A 20,846-nucleotide genomic window follows, 5' to 3' on the forward strand; every position below is an offset into this window, starting at 1 on the left:
TTCCAAATAAGGTCCCACTCTATGGCCCTAGGAATAGGACTTGAACATTTCTTTTGGGGGCATAATTCAATCCATAACCATCTTTATTTGAGATTTAATAAAATAAGAAAATCATCTAAGGTCATGTCTTGTTTTGAATTGCTGATGCCATCATTTTAGAAATATCACAACTCAATCAAATGCCAAAAGTTTCACAAACACGGCTTTTAAAGTATGACACAAAGGAAGGGGACACAATACCAAGTGACTTTCTCACTGAGAGTACACAGGGACATGCTCATTTGTCCATTTTGGGGACAAAGCAGTTTGACCTGCTTACTTCACCCAGAATCTGCAGAGAATTTGGAAAATTGGCTCCTTCCTAGCCGTGACATTTTAGAGCCCTGAATGAGACCATACTGGACATTTTTCCATTTTCCTGTTTCCTTTTACCAGCTATTCAGACAAACAGATTCCTGCTTCATCTCTTGGGGCTCCTTTGTGATTCTTTATTTGCCTTCTTTTCTCCCCCCAAATTTTTTTAATTGTATTTTTTTGAAGATACATAGATCACAAAAAATGTTACATTAAAAATATGAGGTTCTGGGAAATGGACTTTGGCCCAGTGGTTAGGGCGGCCATCTACCATATGGGAGGTCCGCGGTTCAAACCCCGGGCCTCCTTGACCCGTGTGGAGCTGGCCATGCGCAGTGCTGATGCGCACAAGGAGTGCCGTGCCACGCAAGGGTGTCCCCCGCGTGGGGGAGCCCCACGCGCAAGGAGTGCGCCCGTGAGGAGAGCCGCCCAGCGTGAAAAGAAAGAGCAGCCTGCCCAGGAATGGTGCCGCCCACACTTCCCGTGCCGCTGACGACAACAGAAGCGGACAAAGAAACAAGACGCAGCAAATAGACACCAAGAACAGACAACCAGGGGAGGGAGGGAATTAAAGAAATAAATAAATCTTAAAAAATATATATATATATGAGGTTCCCATATACTCCACCCCCACCCCTCCCACTCCTCCCATATCCACAACCTCTTTCATCATGGCGGCACATTCATTGCATTTGCCTTTTGAGGAGCTCCATCCTTTGCCTATTGACCTCAGGTCCCCCACTCTTCCTCTGACCTTGCCATCTTTGTCTGCTGTGTGCTTCTGGGAGGCAGATCTGCAGCTGCTCCAGGAAACTCTGGGACATCCCCACTTCCAGTACCTCTGCCTGTCATGCCTTCTTGACTTTCTGTCTTTCCTATCTCCCTCCCCTCTGACTTCCCTTCATTCTTTCCACTTCAACCCCATGGATCTCTACTTTGGAAAACATCACCAACTGAGAATGCTCCTTCCTCTGGATGACAACTCAGCCAATCACAAGATAACTATGAAATCCCACCTGGCATGGCTCTGGTTCCTTTCAGGTTTCCCGCAGAGCCAGGTCCTGGAAGATTCCAGGTGGTGGTAGACTTTTACATGTCATGAGAGCATTTTTATTTATAGTCAAATTCTGCCTGTCATTTAAGTTGATGCTGTTCTATTAATTGTGAGACCTTCCAACCCTTTGCTGGATGTTGGCCATCCCCGAGGACATTCCCCAAGCAACACTCTGCAGTAGTTCACCCCAGCTGAACCCTTCTCCTCTCCAGCACGTCACTGCCTTGCTCTGAAACATAAGACCTGCCAGGCTGCCTCTTTCTGCAGGAGCCCATGGCAGTGTCCCAGCTGGCTTTCCTTTCTTAGTTCTGGATCTCCTGCTGCTTTCGCTGCCCCATTCCTCCTCCTCTCCACAGACCCATCTTTCTTGCCCTATCTACATCACTCTGCCTGCAGTTTTTAGCTGCCAGCATCTGTGGTTCTCTGAGTCAGGACCACTCCATAAAAACAACACTAAGAACACTTACTGATCACAGGGCTGACTTACTGTGTGTCAGGCACTTTTCTAAATACTACATAAGCATGGATTCATTTGGACCTTCCAACAACAATAAGATATGAGTTATGATTATTATCATCACCATCATAACTATTTTTCAAATGAGCAGAGTGATGCTCAGAGATGTTAAGTAACTTGCTCAGGACCACACAGCAAGTGAGTGGTGGACATGGATTTTATAAGTATATATATATACACATATATTTTATTACATAAGTTGTGAATGTACAAAACAATCATACACATGTAGAATTCCCATACGACACCCCTTCACCAACACACCACACTGTGGTGGAACATTTGTTACAGATTATGAGATAATATCATCAGATTATTATTACCAACTATGGTCCATAGCATACATTTGGCACACTTTTCCATACCCCCTGTAGCAGTTTGATATTATTGATGAATTCCAAGAAGAAATATTGGATATGTTTGCAAACTGAACTTTTCCTCTGGTCAGATTATATTGGATTACTTAATCAAGTAAACCTCTTGTGACACTAGAGCGTTGAGCCCCCACCCTTGGTGGGTGGGGAATCACAGATAAAAGGCATGGCAAAGGACAGAGTTGGAGAGGTTTTTGATGTTGGAGTTTGGTGCTGAAGCCTTAAGCTAGGGCCCAGAGAGAAGCAAGACCCTAGAAGGGAGGAACCCAAGAAGCCTGAACACTTGCAGATGCAGCAGCCGTCTTGCTCCTACACGTGGCAATAGACTTTGGTGAGGGAAGTAACTTATGCTTTATGGACTGGTATCTGTAAGCTCCTACCCCAAATAAATACCCTTTTAAAAAAACAACCAATTTCTGGTATTTTGCATCAGCATCCCTTTGACTGACTAATACATGCCCCCATCATCAACACAGTACATCTTCGGCACTGATGAAAGAATATTACAGTATTGCTGTTAACCACAGTCCATAGGTCCCATCAAATGTATTTTCCCCATGCTTCTCCACCTCCCCCCCATCCTGCAGTAGTAACGTACATCTGCTCTAGCTCACAGAAGGACACTCTTGCATTTGTACCATCAAACCCAATTCTCATCCATCTCTGGGATCACTGTTATAAGTCCCTAGATTATTCTCTAGCTTTCTTCGAATTGAGATTTACATCCCTAGACTACCCTTTTCAGCCACAGTCACATATATAAACCAGCTACTACTCACCATAATGTATTACCATCAACTTATCCATTTCCACACTTTTACTGTCAAGTTAATTAAAACTTCTACATAAGTTAAGAATTAGTGTCCTTCTCAGCCCTCATCTTATCTCCTAATAACCTATACTCTAGGTTTTAGCTCCAAGCATTTACCCTTCATGTTTAGTTCATATTAATGAGACCATGCAATATTTGTCCCTTTGTGTCTGGCTTACTTCACTTAGCATAATGTCTTCAAGATTCATCCACATTATCATATATGTCCTAATTTCATTTCTTGTTACTGTAGCATAGTATTCCATCATCTGCATATACCACATTTTGTTTACCCATTCATTGGCTTATGAACACTTGGGTTCTTTCCATCTTTTGGTAATTGTGAATAACACTGCTATGAACATCGGTGTGCAGATGTCTGTTTGTGTCACAGTTTTCAATACTTCTGGATGTTATCCTAGTAGAGGAATTGCTGGATTATATGGCAGTTCTATATTTAACTTCCTGAGGAATGGCCAAACTGTCTTCCACAGAGGCTGCCCCACTTTAGAATCCCACCAACAATGAAGGAGTGTTCCTATTTCTCCACATCCTCTCCAGAACTTATTTTATTCTGTAATTTTATTAATGGCCATTCTATGTGATGTGAGATGGCATCTCATTGTCGTTTTGATTGGCATTTCCATAACAGCTAGTGATATGGAAATTTTTTTCATGTCCTTTTGGTCATTTGCATTTCCTTTTAGGAAAAATGTTTAAATCTTTTGCACATTTTTTAATTGGACTGCTTGTTCTTTTACTGTTGAGTTGTATGATCTCTTTATATAGACTAAAAATCAAACCCTTATTGGATATGTGGTTTCAAGTATTTTCTTCCATTTTGTGGGGTGCCTTTTCACCTTCTTGACAAAGTCCACAAAAGTTTTTAAGCTTGAGTAGGTTCCATTTATCCATGTTTTCTTTTGTCACTCGTGCTTTTAGTGTAAGGTTTAAGAATGCACTACCTACCATCAGGTCTTGAAGATGGTAGTCATTTTCTTTTAGGAGCTATATGGTTCTTGTTTTTGTATTAGGTCTTTGATACATTTTGAGTTCATTTTTATATAAGGTGTGAGATAGGGGTCCTCTTTCTTTCTTTTGGCTATGGACATTCAGTTCTACCAGCACCATTCATTGAATAGACTGTTCTGTCTGAACAGGGTTGGTTAGACAGCCATGTCAGAAATCACTTGATCATAGATGTGAGGGTCTGTTTCTGAAGCATCGATTTGGTTCCATTGGTCTATATGTCTACCTTTATGCCAGTACCATGATATTTTAACCACAATAGCTAGGTAATATGATTTAAAGTCCAGAAGTGAGAGCCCTCCAACTTTGCTATAAGATTCTTGGCTGGCAATTTTTTTCTTGCAGTATCTTAAATGTATCATACCACTGCCTTCTTGCCTCCATGATTTTTGATGAGAAATCAGCACTTAAACTTACTGAGTATCCTTTATATGCTATGCATCATTTTTCTCTTGATGCTCTGAGAATTATTTCTTTGATCTGGCATTTGACATTCTGATTAGTATGTTTCTCAGAGTTGGTCTATTCAGATTTATTCAGATGGGAGTACGTTTTGCTTCTTGGACATGGATGTCTATGTATTTCAATAGGGTCGGGAAATTTTCTTCCATTATTTCTTCAAATATTCTTTCTGCTCCTGTTCCCTTTTCTTCCCTTCTGGGACTCCCATGACATGTATGTTTGCATGTCTCTTGCCATCATTCAGTTCCCTGAGATCCTGTACAATTCTTCCCATTCTTTTCTTCATCTGTTCTTTTGTATGTTTGCTTCTGGAGACCATGTCTTCAATCTCACCAATCCTTCCTTCTACCTCCTCAAATCTGCTGTTGTATGCCTCCAGTATATTTTTTATTTAATTTATTGTGCCTTTAATTCATATAAGATCTGTTATTTTTCTATGTATGCTTTCAAATTCTTTTTTGTGCTCATCCAGTGTCTTCTTAATATCCTTAATCTCTTTAGCCATCTGTATTAGTCAGCCAAAGGGATGCTAATGCAAAATACCAGAAATCTGTTGGCTTTTATAAAGGGTATTTATTTGGGGTATAAGCTTACTGTTACCAAGCCATAAAGTATAAGTTACTTCCCTCATCAAAGTCTATTGCCATGTGTTGGGGCAAGATGCCTGCCGATGTCTGCCAAGAGTTCAGGTTTCTTGGGTTCCTCTACCCCTGGGGCTCTGTTTCTCTCTGGGCTCAACTGCTATGTTCAGTACACAAGGCCAGCTGTAGACTATCAGGTGAATGGCTCTGTCTCTCTCCCTGGGACTTCTGCTGTGTCTAAGGAGCCACCTCTATTCCTCTATGTCCTTCTCCTGTGAATTCACTTCCTAGGCTCCAGCTCAAAACTCCCAACTCTGTCCTTTGCCATGACTTTTCTCTGCGAGTCTCTGCCCATCAAGGGGTGGGAACTGAGCACCCTACTGATGTGGCCCAGTCAGAGTCCTAATCATACTTTAATTAATTAAAAGTGATACCTCTGAAAAACCAGTTTACTAACACAATACAATAGCTAGTTTTGGAATTCATAAACTACATCAAACTGCTACTTGATCTCATTGAATTCATTGAAATTTGTTTGAACACCATGGTAGTTTAAGATTATTTATGAATTCCAAAAAAGAGATTATGTTTGTAAACTGGTTTGTTCCTGTGGACATGATACCCTTTGATTGTTTTAGATTCAGATGAGAAGACTTTGATTAAATTATGTTAAGATTAGGGCTTTGATTTGACTACATCACTAGGGAAACTTAGTTGGAGTCCCTCTCCCCTTTGTGGGCTTTTTAAATGACACTCAATCAAAGAGACACACAGAAGCAGATGTGTGAGAAAAGAGAGAGAGCTCCATAGACATGGAAGAGAACTCTGATCCTGCAGCCCATGAGAGATGAGCCATTTGCCTGATAGTTTGCAGTTGAAGAGAACAGAGCCCTGAGCAGCTGAGCCAGCCCTGAAAGAAACAAGACCTCCAGCCTATATCTTAGTTCAGAAGGAACTGGACCAATAGAGCCTTCAGAGGAAAGAGGAAGGCTGAACCCTTGCAGATGTCACCCCCTTCCTGCTTCAACACATGGCAATAGACTTGGGAAGAACTAACCTTGAGGTGAACTCTTTAGGGCCTTATAACTATAATTTTTTACCCCAAATAAATACCCTTTATAAAAGTTGACAGATTTCTGCTACTGTGTATTAGCACCCTTTTTGGCTGACTAACACAAATATCTATGATTAATTGTTTCAGCTCCTTTATGTCATCTGGAGGCATATCTTGTTCCTTTAACTGGGTCATATATTCCTGTTTCTTCATATGGATCATAATGTTTTGTTGGCGACTTGGCATCTGGCTTATTAGATGTATTTAGTCTGGGTACAATTTCTCTATTTAGGGCTTTCTTGTCCCTTTTCCATTGCTGATTATATAGTAGGAGCCATTGATGTAGTTGGTACTATAACCTGTAGAGGCTGAAGCTGCCCACTTTTCCCCAGGGACTAATGAAGCTTCCCCCACCTTTTTACTCTGCCAGGGTTTGGGACGGAGCCAGAGCCATGTGTAGTAATCCAAACTGTTCAGGACAAGACCATCTGTAGTTTCCCGGAGAGACTGATGAAGCTTCATGCCCCTTCCCCTCCTGTCTGTGGCAGGGACAGAGCTTCAGGCATGGTCAGCAGCTCCACATACTGTGTGGGTCCAAAATGACCGTAGTTGCCCAGGTAGACCGACGTAGCACTGCTAGGGGTGGGGATGGACCCTCTGGAGTGCCCAACAGTCTAATCTGTGTGGGCTAGATGTACCTGCAGTTGCCCTGAGAGGCTGAGGGAGTACTGTCCCTTCTGCCCTTTAGGGGGTGGGAATAGAATCATGGACACCAAACAGTTCCAGTTCACATAGGCCAAAAATGTTTGCCATTGCCCTCCTATCCTACTGGGTGGTAAGGGTGGACCCACAGGTGCCCAACAGTTCAATCCCTCAAGGCCAAGAGTACCTGCCATTGCCCAGAGAGGCTGAGGAAACACCAGCCCCTTTCTATCCTATGTGGAGGAAGGGGTGGACCTGAAATTGCAGGTGCTCAACAAACCAGTTCATGTGGGCTGAAAATCCCTGCAGTTCCCCAGAGAGACCAAGAAAACGGAGCTCCTCTTCTATCCTATTGGGGCATGAGGATGGAGCCCCACGTGTCCAACTATTCAGTCTGTGCGAGCTGAAAGCACCTGTCGTTACCTGAAGAGGCTGGTGCAGTTGCCCTCTGCCAGAGGTGGGGCTGGAGTCTAGGTTAGGGCTGTAATCCCATTTGGTTGGAAAGAAACTGGTCCTTACCTTCACTGTGGTTTTCAGTCAGCCCACTTTCCCTCATGCCAGAGTTAAAATGGTGGCTACTGGCTTCTTTCCAACTTGGACAGTTTCAAACTTTAGTTGTTCTTAGGATTATATTTTAGCCAGCCGAATTTACTCATCAGTAGCTGAAATCGGTGGCCAACGGTCTCTTCCTCCCCCATGTGTGGGAAATGGAGTTTCCAACTCCAGCCACAGAATAGCTCCTGAGGCATCTTGTGCCACCAGAGTAGGATGGATACTGGCCTCTGTGGCATGGCCAGCAGTTTCTCTGTGGGAATGGATTTTAACCCAGGCATTTAGCTCCACAGGCAGTGGGTCAGGCACAGGCCACACTGCCTCTTGCTTTAGGGGCTGGTGCTGGAGAGGAGATGATGAGGAGATTGAGGCCAGCATTTCTTGGGTGTTATGCCCCCCCCCGGCCTTGTCTCAGTTCCCACTGTCTGGTCTTTTCACCCTCCACTCCTCCAGGTCTTCAAACTTCCTTAGGTGTCCACACGTGGACTTTGGAGCCTCACTCGCTTTTCCTGTTAAAATCCATGTCCTCTTGTTTCCGTGGCTCATCGTCATAGAACCTATCCAAGAGGTACCCCCCACACGTGCTGTAAGTCTCTGTGTTACAGGAGCTCTGTGTCTTCCAGCCTCGAGCTTTCATCTGCCCCAGCCCAAGAGTTGGCTGCGCCCACTTTTTGGTGTCAATGAGGTTGACCCTCCACGTCCTATTTCATCCTGCCCTGCTCTCCCACCCAGCGCAGCACTTCCATCCACCTACCTTGCTCTATGTCCCTTTTCCTCTGGAGCGGGGACTTTCACTAGATTTGTTCACGGATGTGTCCCAAGTGTCCAGAACCCTGGCACCCCACGTGAATTTGTACTACATTAACAAATGTAAGTGACTTAATGGTTCTATTTAGGAAGGGCCATTTGAAAACTGAGTCTTAATATACAAGGATGATTCTCTAAGTGGAAATTTTAGACAACGAGGTGGGTGAGGGTGGAGGCAGGAGAGGCGGCGAGACGTGGAGAGGGGCCCTGAGCACGTAGTGCAATGCCCACAAAACCTTACAAGAGAATCAGCCAGTTCATTGTGCTCAGAAGCAATGATTTGGCTATCATGGAATTGGCTTCTCTCATTACTGCCCTTCTAAGCTTTTAAGCACTATTTTTTACTTTAGCCTAATCTGTAACATCTTTATGAGAGAGCAGAGATCTCATTTTCTGTGAAAAGTATTAATAAAAGTATACCCGAGAAATTCTGAGAGACGTTTGGGTGACTCCGTGGGCTAAGGCTAGGAATTCCGTTTCTAAAGCTCATGCATGGGAAGGTCCAGTACTGAAAGTGGTCTCATTTTTATGTCTGCCTGCTGCCTGCTCGCTATTTAGGGTATAAAATTATGACACAATGACAGCTGTCGGCCCAGACATATGAGTGTATTTCAGGGATGTCGTGATACGTTAAAAAATTACTTATTGCAGCAAAACGAAAGAAAATGCATTCATACACAGGGGAAACATCTCTTTTCATAGAAAGAAACAGTTTTGGACTCCTGAGAACTATCGGGTGGGGTTCGTAAGGCAACAGTCAGAAGAGCAAAGAGCTGGGGCCCCTCGCCAATGTTAGGCAAGGGGAGGGGGAGAGGTCCTACCGAGGCCTGAACTGGGGTCCCCTTCACGCCTCTTACCCGGCAACAAGATCGCACCCGTGTCTGGGGTTGCATACTATCTCTCTTCTTGTCTCTTAATAAACTCTTTACTCCCTTACCTACCTTCCCCCACCCTGAAAATGCAGAGGAGACCCCAAAATTCAGACATGTAGAATACATTTGAAATTTTTAGCTATCTTCATTCCTTGCAAGGCTCCTTATTACAAAATAGCTTTGAATGGAATGGCTAGAACACAATGGCTTTCTTTTTTTAAAATTTTTTAATATTTTAAAAATTTGATTTCATTTGATTTTTTAATGATCTTTTTTTAAAGTTAATAGATCACACAAAATGTTACATTAAAAAACATAAAAGGTTCTCATATACCCCACTCCTTACCCCCCTGCCCCCATCAATTTTTTTAATTGTATTTTTTGAAGATACATGGATCACAAAAAATGTTACATTTGAAATTTCTGCCCTCTGTTATGATAAACTTAATGACTTGGGACTATTAATGACCCTTCCCCAGTTACCCAGATGGGAACCAACTCTACTGATAAGCTCAGCCCTGCAGGTTGTGCTGAGTCTGAAATATCCTCTGGTAAAGCAAGAACGTGAAGGACTTTTTCTGCTGCACTTAGGGTTACTTGATCATAGCAGGGAGTGGGATTAGGAGAATAGATGCATTTTAATATTTGGATGTCTAAAGCATTTGGGAAAGCCTCTGTCTTTGACCTGGGCTTGTACCAGGATTTACTGGAACCCTGTGGTTTGGGGACAGCGTGCAGCTGATACATCTCTGCATACTTGTCCAGCAGAAGGAGCTATACCTTTCCTCAACCCACCATTGCTCACTTAGCACTCACATGGGCCAGGCCTGGCTCTGAGAGCCCAACGTGGGATAGTTCACTCAAATAATCCCAAAGAGACACTGCCAGTCAATAAAAGAAGCAAGGGCTCTACTAGCTACCCTTTCTTCATGGACATTGCTCCGAAAGGCACGTATGGGGGTCTCATCTCCACGGGGCTGATTTCTCTCTTTTCCAGCAAGCAGGCAGAGGAGTCTTCTACATGGCGACTTAGGCCACGACTTACACATCTGTGCACCGGTTGCCTCAAAAGAGCTCTACCATGTTGCTTTCATTACTTACATTACTACTGAAAAATAATCGACAGGTGGAAATGTAAATATTTTCTTCTAGGTATTAATAGTTCCTTTCAAAAACTGGGTTAACTGCTTTTTGATTTGCCAATATCAATCTTTTAAATAAAGGCTTCTGCTCTTCCATGAAGGAGACATTTCATAAATTGAGGTTGAAGTTGTGGTCATAATATCAAAATGGAGAGTGTAGCCATTAGACCTCCAGGCAACGGATGACAAGCTGGAAACTACCACCAAGAGGAGAAGAGCGGTGCTCCAATCTGGAGACGTGCACTGATGAGGGGTCACAGCCAGGCTGCCAGGCATGGCTTTCTCTCTCATGCCCTCTGTCCCCTCCTAATCCTAATGAACTGTGTGCATGAAGAGCAGGTGGTATAAACCCACTCAGAAAGTGAAGATGGCACTCGGGGTACACCAGCATCCTGTGCTTCTCTGAGCAATGCTATTTCTTTAAAGCTATTTAGCTATTGATTCTTGGAAGGGGAAGGAAGATATTTGTGGTGAAGGTGTCATTTCCCTTCGAATGAATGAGAAACTGCCAGCTCTAGCACCATTATAGTTGAGGATGCAGGGTTAAAATAAACAAGCGTCACTCTTTGCCATTTGAAACCTCCTCTCCTTAAGCATTAGGACAACGTGTCATCTAAATCGTGTATAGAGGAAGTTTGAGGGCAAAATCATGCCTCCCAAAGCTTTGTCAACAATGGCCTTACTGGAGAGACTGGCACACACTTTCTATGTGGCCCTGTAGGCATTGGTGCATCAGCGGTACAGGGAAGTGAAGAAAAATATACATTTTTATTTACTTGATCACAGGGATGCTATATATCTGGCACAATAAAGAAGGAAATTTGGTCCTTTTTAATTAGAGGAAAAGCAGAAAAGGCTTTAATGGGAGAGCACAGTAGCCAAAGATATGTCATCTTTGTTACTTAGGAGCTGTAATTGCTTATCTCTTAGACTGCCTGCTGCTTTCCAAGTACCAATCTACTTAATTTAACATGAAGAACTCTGTCACTGGCTAGGGAGAGAAACTACTTGAAGAACAAAGTTAACTTTACTTCTTTTTAATGAATCCAATTTGAGGGGCCATGTGCTATCCTTGCCCCTCTTTTTCTCACCTTATATTCCTAACCACGGTATCCTGTGAAACCTGGTTTATTTCCTCATGTTAATTAAAGGTGAGTGGGGGCATGGCCTATGTAGGTTTCACTGTGGAGCTATGCTGATTTGAACCATTTCTTCATTCCTTCGTTCCACAAAGCTTTTTGGAGTGCCCTTCCTTGGCCAGGAAAAAAAAGCTGATGGTGGACACACAGTACCTGCCCCCAAGCAAGGTCTGAAGGGGCAGTCACCGCAGCACAGGGAAGAAGGCGTCGTGAAGGTGAGGGCAGGGCACGTGGAGAGGTGAGTGGAGGCACCTCAGCCAGAGGAGATTGCACACTGCTTTCCCGAGAGGCTGCTTTGGTTGAGCCTTGGAGGAAATGGGGCTCCATTTAGCAGAGTAGCTGGGATGGAGTAGTTCAGGTGAAAGGATGGGATATCTTGGTCCAAGATGGAGAGGCAGGAGAGGGTGTGCCTCGTTCAGGAAACCCTAAGTAGTTTGTGCTGCTGAAGCAAAGAGTGTCTGTCAAAGACAGGAGCTGTAAGTGGCAGCATCACGGAAGTGGTAGCTGGAAGAGTGAAATCTTTGTCTAGAGAACAGTGGGGTCTTGTTGAAGGACTTTACAAAGGTTTTGATCGGGTAAAATTACTTGCTTCCAATGTGGAGGACAAACTGAGTTGGAAGGTGGGGCAGAAGTCAGCTGCTCACAGTGAGTGGCTCATGTGGAGGACAACTACTGGTGCCAAGGTAACTCCTCACAGGAGGCGCGCTGGGAGAAGGGCGCCTTCTGCTTCTGGAAGAGATTTGGAATGGCTAGAAGGCTCAAGAGGGATGGCCACGCAGGGAAGGTTCCAGCAAAAGGCTGGGGCCTGGCGGGCTCTGAGCGCGCAGAGCAGGCCGGCTGAGCTGGCAAGGCAGAAGCCTGCATTTCTGAAGAGCTGTGAGGTATGTGGAAGATAAAAGCATTCAGAGCAAAGAAGTTAAGCCAGGAAGCTCAGTGCCTTTGTGGATGAGCTTCTGAGAAAAGCCTGGACAGAGAGAATGCTCTGGCCCTGTGAAAGCCAGGGGCCCCCGAGGCCAGGCTCATGGAAGCAGAAGCCCTGATGACTGTTAAATTTAGCTGCCAACACTCTTGCAGCATACTTATTTACTCTTTTTCTTTACCTTGCTTTGCCTTTGAACTAATTATAATTTTAGGAAATCAGTATCTAGTTAGTGTCAGTGCTACTGTTTGTTATATATATATTTTATAACAATTCTACTTTGTCGTTAGTATATGCACAGCCCTGAACAAACGTCACCTAGCTGTATGTTACAACAGTCCTGGGACGTGGGCTAAGTAGGGAACGCAGAGGGCTGAAACAGAAAAGCGTTGGCTTTGGGGTCAGGCACAGCTTGGTGTAAATTTTAGTATTGAACAGCTGTGCGATCTGTTTCATTACTTAAAGACTTTGAGACTTGGTTTCCCTGTGCACACAGTAGAGATAATAGTAATGTTGTGAAAGCAACTGCGTGAAAACCAGTCTGTGGAGTGCCTTCTAGACAGTTGGCATTTTGCAAGCGTGCTTATTTTATTATCACTTTTCTGCAGGAAAGAGCAAGGACAATCTGCACTACTTTCCCCCTTCTTATCCGCTGTGTGTCCCACAGCCAGAACCATCTTCCTCCACTCCTAAAACCCACAGTGGCTTCCCTTTACTTGTGATGTTAGGTTCTCAAAAGCAGTATGGTAAACTGCAATGCGAACTGTAATCCATGCAGTGCAGCAGTGCTCCAAACTGTATTCACCAAATGCAGTGAATGTGCCACAATGACGAAAGAGGCTGTTGATGTGGAAGGAGTGGGAGGATGGGGGTTGGGGTATATGGGAACCTCTTATATATTTTTTTTGTTTTTATTTTTTGTCTTTATTTTTTTAATATTACATTCGAAAAATATGAGGTCCCCATATACCCCCATCCCTCTCACTCCACTCCTCCCCCCATAACAACAACCTCCTCCATCATCATGAGACATTCATTCCATTTGGTGAATACATCTCTGAGCACTGCTGCACCTCATGGTCAATGGTCCGCACCATAGCCCACACTCTCTCACAGTCCACCCAGTGGGCCATGGGAGGACATACAATGTCCAGTAACTGTCCCTGCAGCACCACCCAGACAACTCCAACCCCAGAAAACGCCCCCACATCTCATCTCTTCCTCCCACTCCCCACCCCCAGCAGCCACCATGGCCACTTTCTCCACACCAATGCCACGCTTTCTTCGATTACTAATCACAATAGTTCATGAATAGATTATCAGTATGTCCACTCTAATCCATACTCTATTCTTCCATCCTGTGGACCTTGGAATGGTTGTGTCCACGCCATATCTGTAACAAGAGGGTTGTATCTTCAAAAAAATACAATAAAAAAATAAATGCTCATTAAAAAAAAAAGAAGTCTGGTGGTTTGGAGCTGCAGGATCCTCCCACCCCCAGGATGTGCTCTTCCACCTGAGCCATTCTTGTGGGTGTGGCCCCATTGTCGGTAGGCCCTTCTGATGAGGGGGCTTCTGCTAAGGTGTGGCCGCCTCAGTCAGGGTGGGTCCTAATCCTCTGGCTGGAGTCCTTCATAACCAGAGTGAAATTCAGACACAGAGAAAGTCACAGAGGGAGCAGCCAGAAGCCAAAGGTCAGCGGAGCCTGGAAAAGAAGGGGGAGGCCAGAGATACCACATGTGCCTCACCGTGGGACAGTCTATGGACCAAGGATGGCCAGCAGCCAGCCCCAGATTGCCACAGGCTTTGGAGAGGAGCATCATTCTGACAGCGCCTTGATGTGGATTTCCTCTTAGCCTCAAAACCATGAGCAAATGAATTCCCATTGTTTAACCCAACCCATTTCATGGTATTTGCTTGTGCAGCCTAGGAAACGAAAACAAGAGGGTTTACAAAATACCCACTGACTCAGTTATCCTTTGTTTATTCTTTGCAAGGACAGGGAATCCTGCTTTGTATTGAGTCCTAGCTCACACCTGCAGTTCTTGGTAAGTTTTGTTGCTTTACACCTGGTCAGATATGCCATTGCAATACTGGCAAAAGAATTTTTAAAACGTGTGTCTTTATAATAAGGACAAAAGTATTGATAGAAGATGATTGGATGCACACCCTAGCACGTGAGTGGAGCCAACTGCAAGTATGAGGAAATGTAGCTGTGAAGGTGGCTATCTTCATTTCCTGTGGCTGCTGTAGCCATTCTTCAGTAACTTGGGGGGGTTGGAACAGCAGAGTTTTATTCTCTTACAGTTCTGGGGTCACACATCCAAAATCTGGATCAATGGTTAAACACTGAGGCGCAAGGGGGGCTGCGCTCCTTCTGGATGCCCTGGAGAGAACCATTCCTGCCTCCGCCAGCTTCTGGTGGCTGCCGCTCTCCTGCGCTTGTGGCCACATCCCTCCAGGCCCTGCCCCCGTGGTCATGGGAACTCCCTCTGTTCTGGGAGTGTGTGTGCACACGTGCATGCCTGCACACACGTTTGTGATTGCTCTCTGCCTCATGCTCATGACACTGTGATTGCCTTTGGGGCCCACCTGCCTGCTCACAGTCTCTTCTCTCACCAGCCTGGTTCTCTGCCTCTGACGAGCTTCTGAAAGTTCTGCTCCAATCCTTGGCGCAGGGGTGGAATATAATTTCCAGGGAACACCCACTGCTCCCAGATGCAAATGCTGCAGTTTGAGCTTGAAGCGAAGCTTTCGTCAGCACCTTCTGTTGCCCTACCTGTTCTTGGTAACTGCACGGCACCTGCAATTGCTGCTTCCCTCACGCACCTCTGAAATCCTTCTTCCTGTGCTCGTGCCTTTCCTGTGTGGCCTATGTGGCCGCAGGGCCTCTGTGAGCCCCGTCTCAGGGACTTTGCGAGATGTGGGTGCTTCCCAGAGTCTAGACTGGAGTGAGTATGCAGGGAAGAGGTGTGGCTAGTCGCCCTACTGTTTTTGCTATTATCTTTTTATGTTATATTGAGCAAATTGGGGATATGAAAGGACATGGCTACATAAATTGTGAAAACCATGGGGAAAAAATCAATATGTACTTTCCTCCTGTCCTGTCTGTGTTTCTAATAATGAAAGATTCTTCTCTACCCCTGGCCGAGGTTAGCGTCCCCATAGCCCTTATGTTTCAAGTCTTTGTCTTCTAGCACAGAAACTGTGTTGCCCAGTAAACCTGCTCATATGTATACATCTGTAAATCTATCAATACAATATTTCTGAGTCAATGCTTGTTTTACCACACATGGTGCAGAATGCTGGGTTGCTAAAAATCTGCATTCCATTTGGTGAGCTTTATACCCATTTGAAAATGAAAAGGTACAATTTACTCTGAGCAGCACTTTCAGGTTTGTAACATCTTTTGATATTTAAGGGAGAAGCCTGCCGGCTGGGATCTGATGGGCCCTGTTCCTCGGTTATGGATTCTGCCTCCTCTGTTTTGCACTCCGTGTTCTCGTGGCTGGTCTTAGGGAGGTGCTGCACACATGGGCCTTTCATACACTTTTCTTGCTCAATTCCTGCTTCTTGGACCCCTCAGCCTCACCCCACTTGCTTCACTGATTCAAAGACAGGACAATCTGGGAAAGGGGCACGATGGCACGAGCCCCTCAGGAAGGGCAACGTCAAGACTGGGCATCTCTGAAGAAAGGGAGGCCCTAACTGCCCCATGGCACAGGCTTGGCACATTCAACCAAGACATTCAGCAAGAAAAATCTAGGCATCAAAATGCTGCATCAGCCTAAGAGTACTCTTCAGAGAAAATGCCATCACCTGCTCTGAGGGCCAAAGGGCAGAGGGAGAGATGGAGTGGCAGGCGCTGCCGGAGCTGGAGCACGATCATGACTTTTGGAAATGAACCTAATCTCTGTGGACATGCCAAATGCACCAAAGTGAAAAATAAAAGGAGAGGAGTCCGCTGGAGCTGTGCTATGATACCGTGTGCATGCAGCTTTGTCTATTCATGAAGACGCTATTTTTGATATGGCATGCATTGTGACATAGAGTTCTTGGTAGTGCTGACAAATTGCTCCGGAGATTAGGCATGGTCCTCTCTGATTTGCTTAATCTCTCAAAAATCAAGATATGAGTAATGATTTCTAGATTTCACCAGGACCAGAATATGGTCATTAAGTTCTACACAGTTTTTCAATTTTTAGTAGATATATTCATTTTTCTGATTATTTTTACAATGAAAGAGATAAATATCATTCTTAAAAATTACATTTATTTTTAAGCAGTGATGAGTTCATAAATAAGAATGAGAAAAAATATGAGAGAAACATCCAGAATCTCACCAATGGTTCCATTCAGAGTATTATAAAGAAAGGAAGAAATCACAGTTTTGATGCAAATAAACCAACTTCCCACTGAAATTTTGACTTTTTTCAGTAAGGAAATAGAACTAAAATCAGGTGTAGTTTTAGCGCACTGGGAAGTAGTTGGATGTTTTTGAATATTTTGTTGGTTTGTCTCATGTTATTTTGAAAATTTTTATAATGATAATAAGTGCATATTCATAGCAGAAAAGTGGAAAATTCAGAGGAGAAAGAACTAAGCACATTCATCATTCCCATGCCACTCAGTGCCAACCAAAATGCATTTATAGATTTTAAACTTTGGCTTTGACTATGTTTAGAATTTCCTGTCTATTTTATTTTCCACAGTACATATCACACATTTCCAGTGATCTGGGACATGTGACAATTGTCCAATACAGGTGATAATGATTGACATTCCCAAATGATTACATCATTCTCTTGTGGACATCTAGCTAGTGGACCAGCTGATTTTCTAGTGCTCAATAAACAATCTTATGTATTCCTTTTCATCACTTTTTTTGCTTATTTCCTTAGGATACTGTTAACACAAATTTTAAAAAGACTCTGAAATTTTTCATTTAATTATAAAATCCAACACAGTCATGGATTTATTTTAATTCAGTCCTGTAGGAAAGGAGGAGATTGCCAATGAGTCCCTTGTAGCTTCACAGAAAAAACTTTCAAGTATTTAGCCCTTACAGGAAACAGAGATGTAGATTTATGTTTTATTACCAGGGCATTAATTTAAGACTAATAGATTTGCAGACTTAGGGGTTACAGATTACATTTTATTGGATGTAATGATTTTTAAAGTCTTTGTGTCTCTGATTCACAAAATACCTTGAAGGACAATTTTAATAACACAAAACAGAATAGGTTGATACATTTTTGGCATAAGGCGTCACATGGGAGAAGGGAATTAACATTGAAAATTCCATAGAAGTGCACAATTTTTACTGCCTTATCAGACCAGAATATGTCTCAAACAGTCTTAGTTTTTCTCAAGCAGGAGGGAAAAGAGAACATTTTTGCTCTCTTAGTTTTCTGAGAATTCTTTCACCAGCAGTTAGGGAGGCCTTCAGTTTTCAAGGACGGGCACTGGCATTCCATTATTTATCCCCAGGAGAAAACATCATGAGACACTCAAAACTTATAATATATAAAAAAAAGAACAAATTTTGCAACCTCAAGTCCTTCATGAAAATAAAATTCTCTGATCAAAGGGTATGGAATCTTTAAAACTTTTTGACTCAGAAGGTCAAATTATCTTTCAGAATCATTACACCAATTTATATTTCCATGACCAGTGTATGAAAGTCCACTTCACAGCATCCTGTTTACATTAAAAAAAAATACTTTAAACACCTGTACACATTTCTGTCATAATATACTCCATATTTCTGAAAATACGTTAACTATGCCCGGGCTTTACAGAGAAGCAAACACATTTTAGTTGAAAATTTCGTTTCTATTTAACTTTTAAAGCTTTGTATGGTGGTTTCCCTCTGTTGCTTTCCACTTCTTGGTTGAACTTGGCCCACGTCATCATGAGAGTTGGTCTCCTTTGAGCAAAAACAAGACGTGAAAAATTTGGTTGTTATTATAGCAGAAAGATCACAACGATACAGTAGCTTCATATTAATGTAAATCGGCCAGGAAAAAGCCCAAAGAACATCATTCTCACGCTTGGTGTCACTGGTGATATGGCTCTGCATAACTCCCTCCACTGCTTTCTCCGCCCGCTACGACTGTATCCGCAGTCACAGATTCCCAGAATATGGCGCATCACTCATCTGGAGCTCAATTGTGGAAGTCAGCTTGATCGATTTGCTCTTCCTTGTGATGAAGGCAAGCTCTACAGCTCTGCCAACACTGGACAAGGTGTGATGGCACAGCCATCAGGCAGTCACGAAGATTCTGACAACTTTTGTCATCCTGCCAAAATTAATATTTAGCGATGTAGAAATGGAATGTGGAAAAAGTAAACAAGGATCCTGAAAAGTATTATAAATCTCCAATTCTTTGGCTTCTGGAATCTATTTTACTGAGAATAGAAGTCAAGGAGAGAAATACATGTTTTGAAGGCAAGCCAAGCATCTCATTTACATAAATTTAAATGAATAAAATCCAACATAATTCAGGAGCATCGAATGTCGGCACTCCTTTGCCCTAGCTGTCCTGTCCTCAAGGGGACATTATGGAATCTGCACCTAAACTCAATCTTTGTTTAAAAAAATGGGACATTTTTTGCAGGAAATGTGCACTGGAAAATTTTGGAACTGATGCTTGAGTTAAGTTACTATTCTTAAGTCTATTAGAAAAAAGTGCTACCATAATAAAAAAAAATCACCTTTCCCAAAAAGAATATTTACATGTTAATAGGGACTCTGCTGTAATTGTTATTTATATGCAGTAATGTTAGACTGAAAGTTGAAGAAGTATTGTTAGAACTAAATTTTATTGTTTTGGCTTTAAGACACAAACCCACCAAACAATAAGCCTGGTAGTTAAAAATTGTATTGATAATGCCAAGGCTGATTTGGTTTCCATAGTACCTTAGGCCAAAGATAACTAAAAGGAAAATAAAAGATTAGAAAGATTGGTTATATATCATTATTGGAAACAGTGCTACCTTGAGAGGACCGAAGGACTTGGAAAGGGAGAAAAACCTGAAAGCCTTGAGTTCCAGGAAGACAGAAGCTTGTTTTGTTCACCACTGTTATCAATAAAGCCCACTCAGAGCACTGGCTTGTGGGCACCCAGGAAAGAGTTTACTGGCTAGATTGAATGAATGAATGAATGAATAACCCCTGGCAGGTTAGGAAGAATGAGGGGCTACGGTAAGTATCAAGTCCTCAAAATGAATACTTCAAGAATGACCATTGATTTAGTTTCCTAGATTGCTCAAAACAAATACAATGAAATGGTTCCATTTAAACAATGGGGATATATTCACTCATGGTTTTGATGCCAGGAAAATGTTCAAATCAAGGCATCATCAGGACACGCTTTCTTCCCAAAGACCTGATGCCAATAGTCTTGGCTCCTCTGCCACCTGACAAGGCACATGGCGGTGTCTGCTGGTGTCTGCCTTCTCTTCTGGGTTTCCTTGATATAAGCTTCTGGCATTCTCTCTCTATATTTGAATTTCACTCTCCTAGAAAGGTCTCCAGTAATAGGATTGACACTCATCCTGAATGAGGTGGACCACACCTTAAATGAAGGATCCTCACCAAAAAGTCCTACTTGCAATGGTTGTAAACCCACAGGAATGGATTAAGTTTAAGAACATGCTTTTATGGTGTACATAAACCTTCAAACCACCACAACAATCAAAAGGGACATGATCAGCCACAAGTGGCCCTACAAAGTGGTATAGGCATTGGGAAAGAGGGTTTTGCAATGAATAATGACAATTCCTTGGTCCACCTGTGATAGTTCTCTATTAGAGTAGACAGCCACAACAGTATAAACACACTGAACACACAGTTACATATGTCCCAATGGTGTAAGATTAAGAATACTGGGTCAAGTAACTTAAATATATACATATTTCTACAATTTCAAATATATATATATATATATATATATATAAATACATATATATATATGTATTTATAGATATTTGAATCAATTACCAAATAATTAAACATAAATATGTAGTCACACACAAAGCATAGAAAAACTTCTTCTGGTCCTTTGAATTGACAATCACAAACACTTATCACTCACTTTAGTTTTGCTTTTAGTGACTTGACTTCTTGCATCTTGACCTGTAGAAGCATTCCCTAGAAGAACCAAGTTAGCTGGGCAGCTAAACTATGGTATCAAGCTGAATCAACTTTTTCTTCTCAGTTAAATGAAAGAACGAATAGACTTAGCTTGCTCGTGTTTGCTTTTATCAAGTTTGGAAATAAAGTTGTTGAGCAACAACTTTTGGAAATAGCCTGGTTAAGAAATATGAGGCTGTGTTATTCTCTTCTGGACAATGGGGAGTTCCAGTTTCAACTTGCAGCCCTCAAATGAAGTCTACTGTTCTGTTCACCTTTAAGCCCCTTGATGCAAATGGATGCACACGTTCAGAGCCAGACTATTCCAATGAATAAAACT

Source organism: Dasypus novemcinctus, chromosome 2 (assembly GCF_030445035.2).
Source record: "Dasypus novemcinctus isolate mDasNov1 chromosome 2, mDasNov1.1.hap2, whole genome shotgun sequence".
NCBI lineage: Eukaryota > Metazoa > Chordata > Mammalia > Cingulata > Dasypodidae > Dasypus > Dasypus novemcinctus.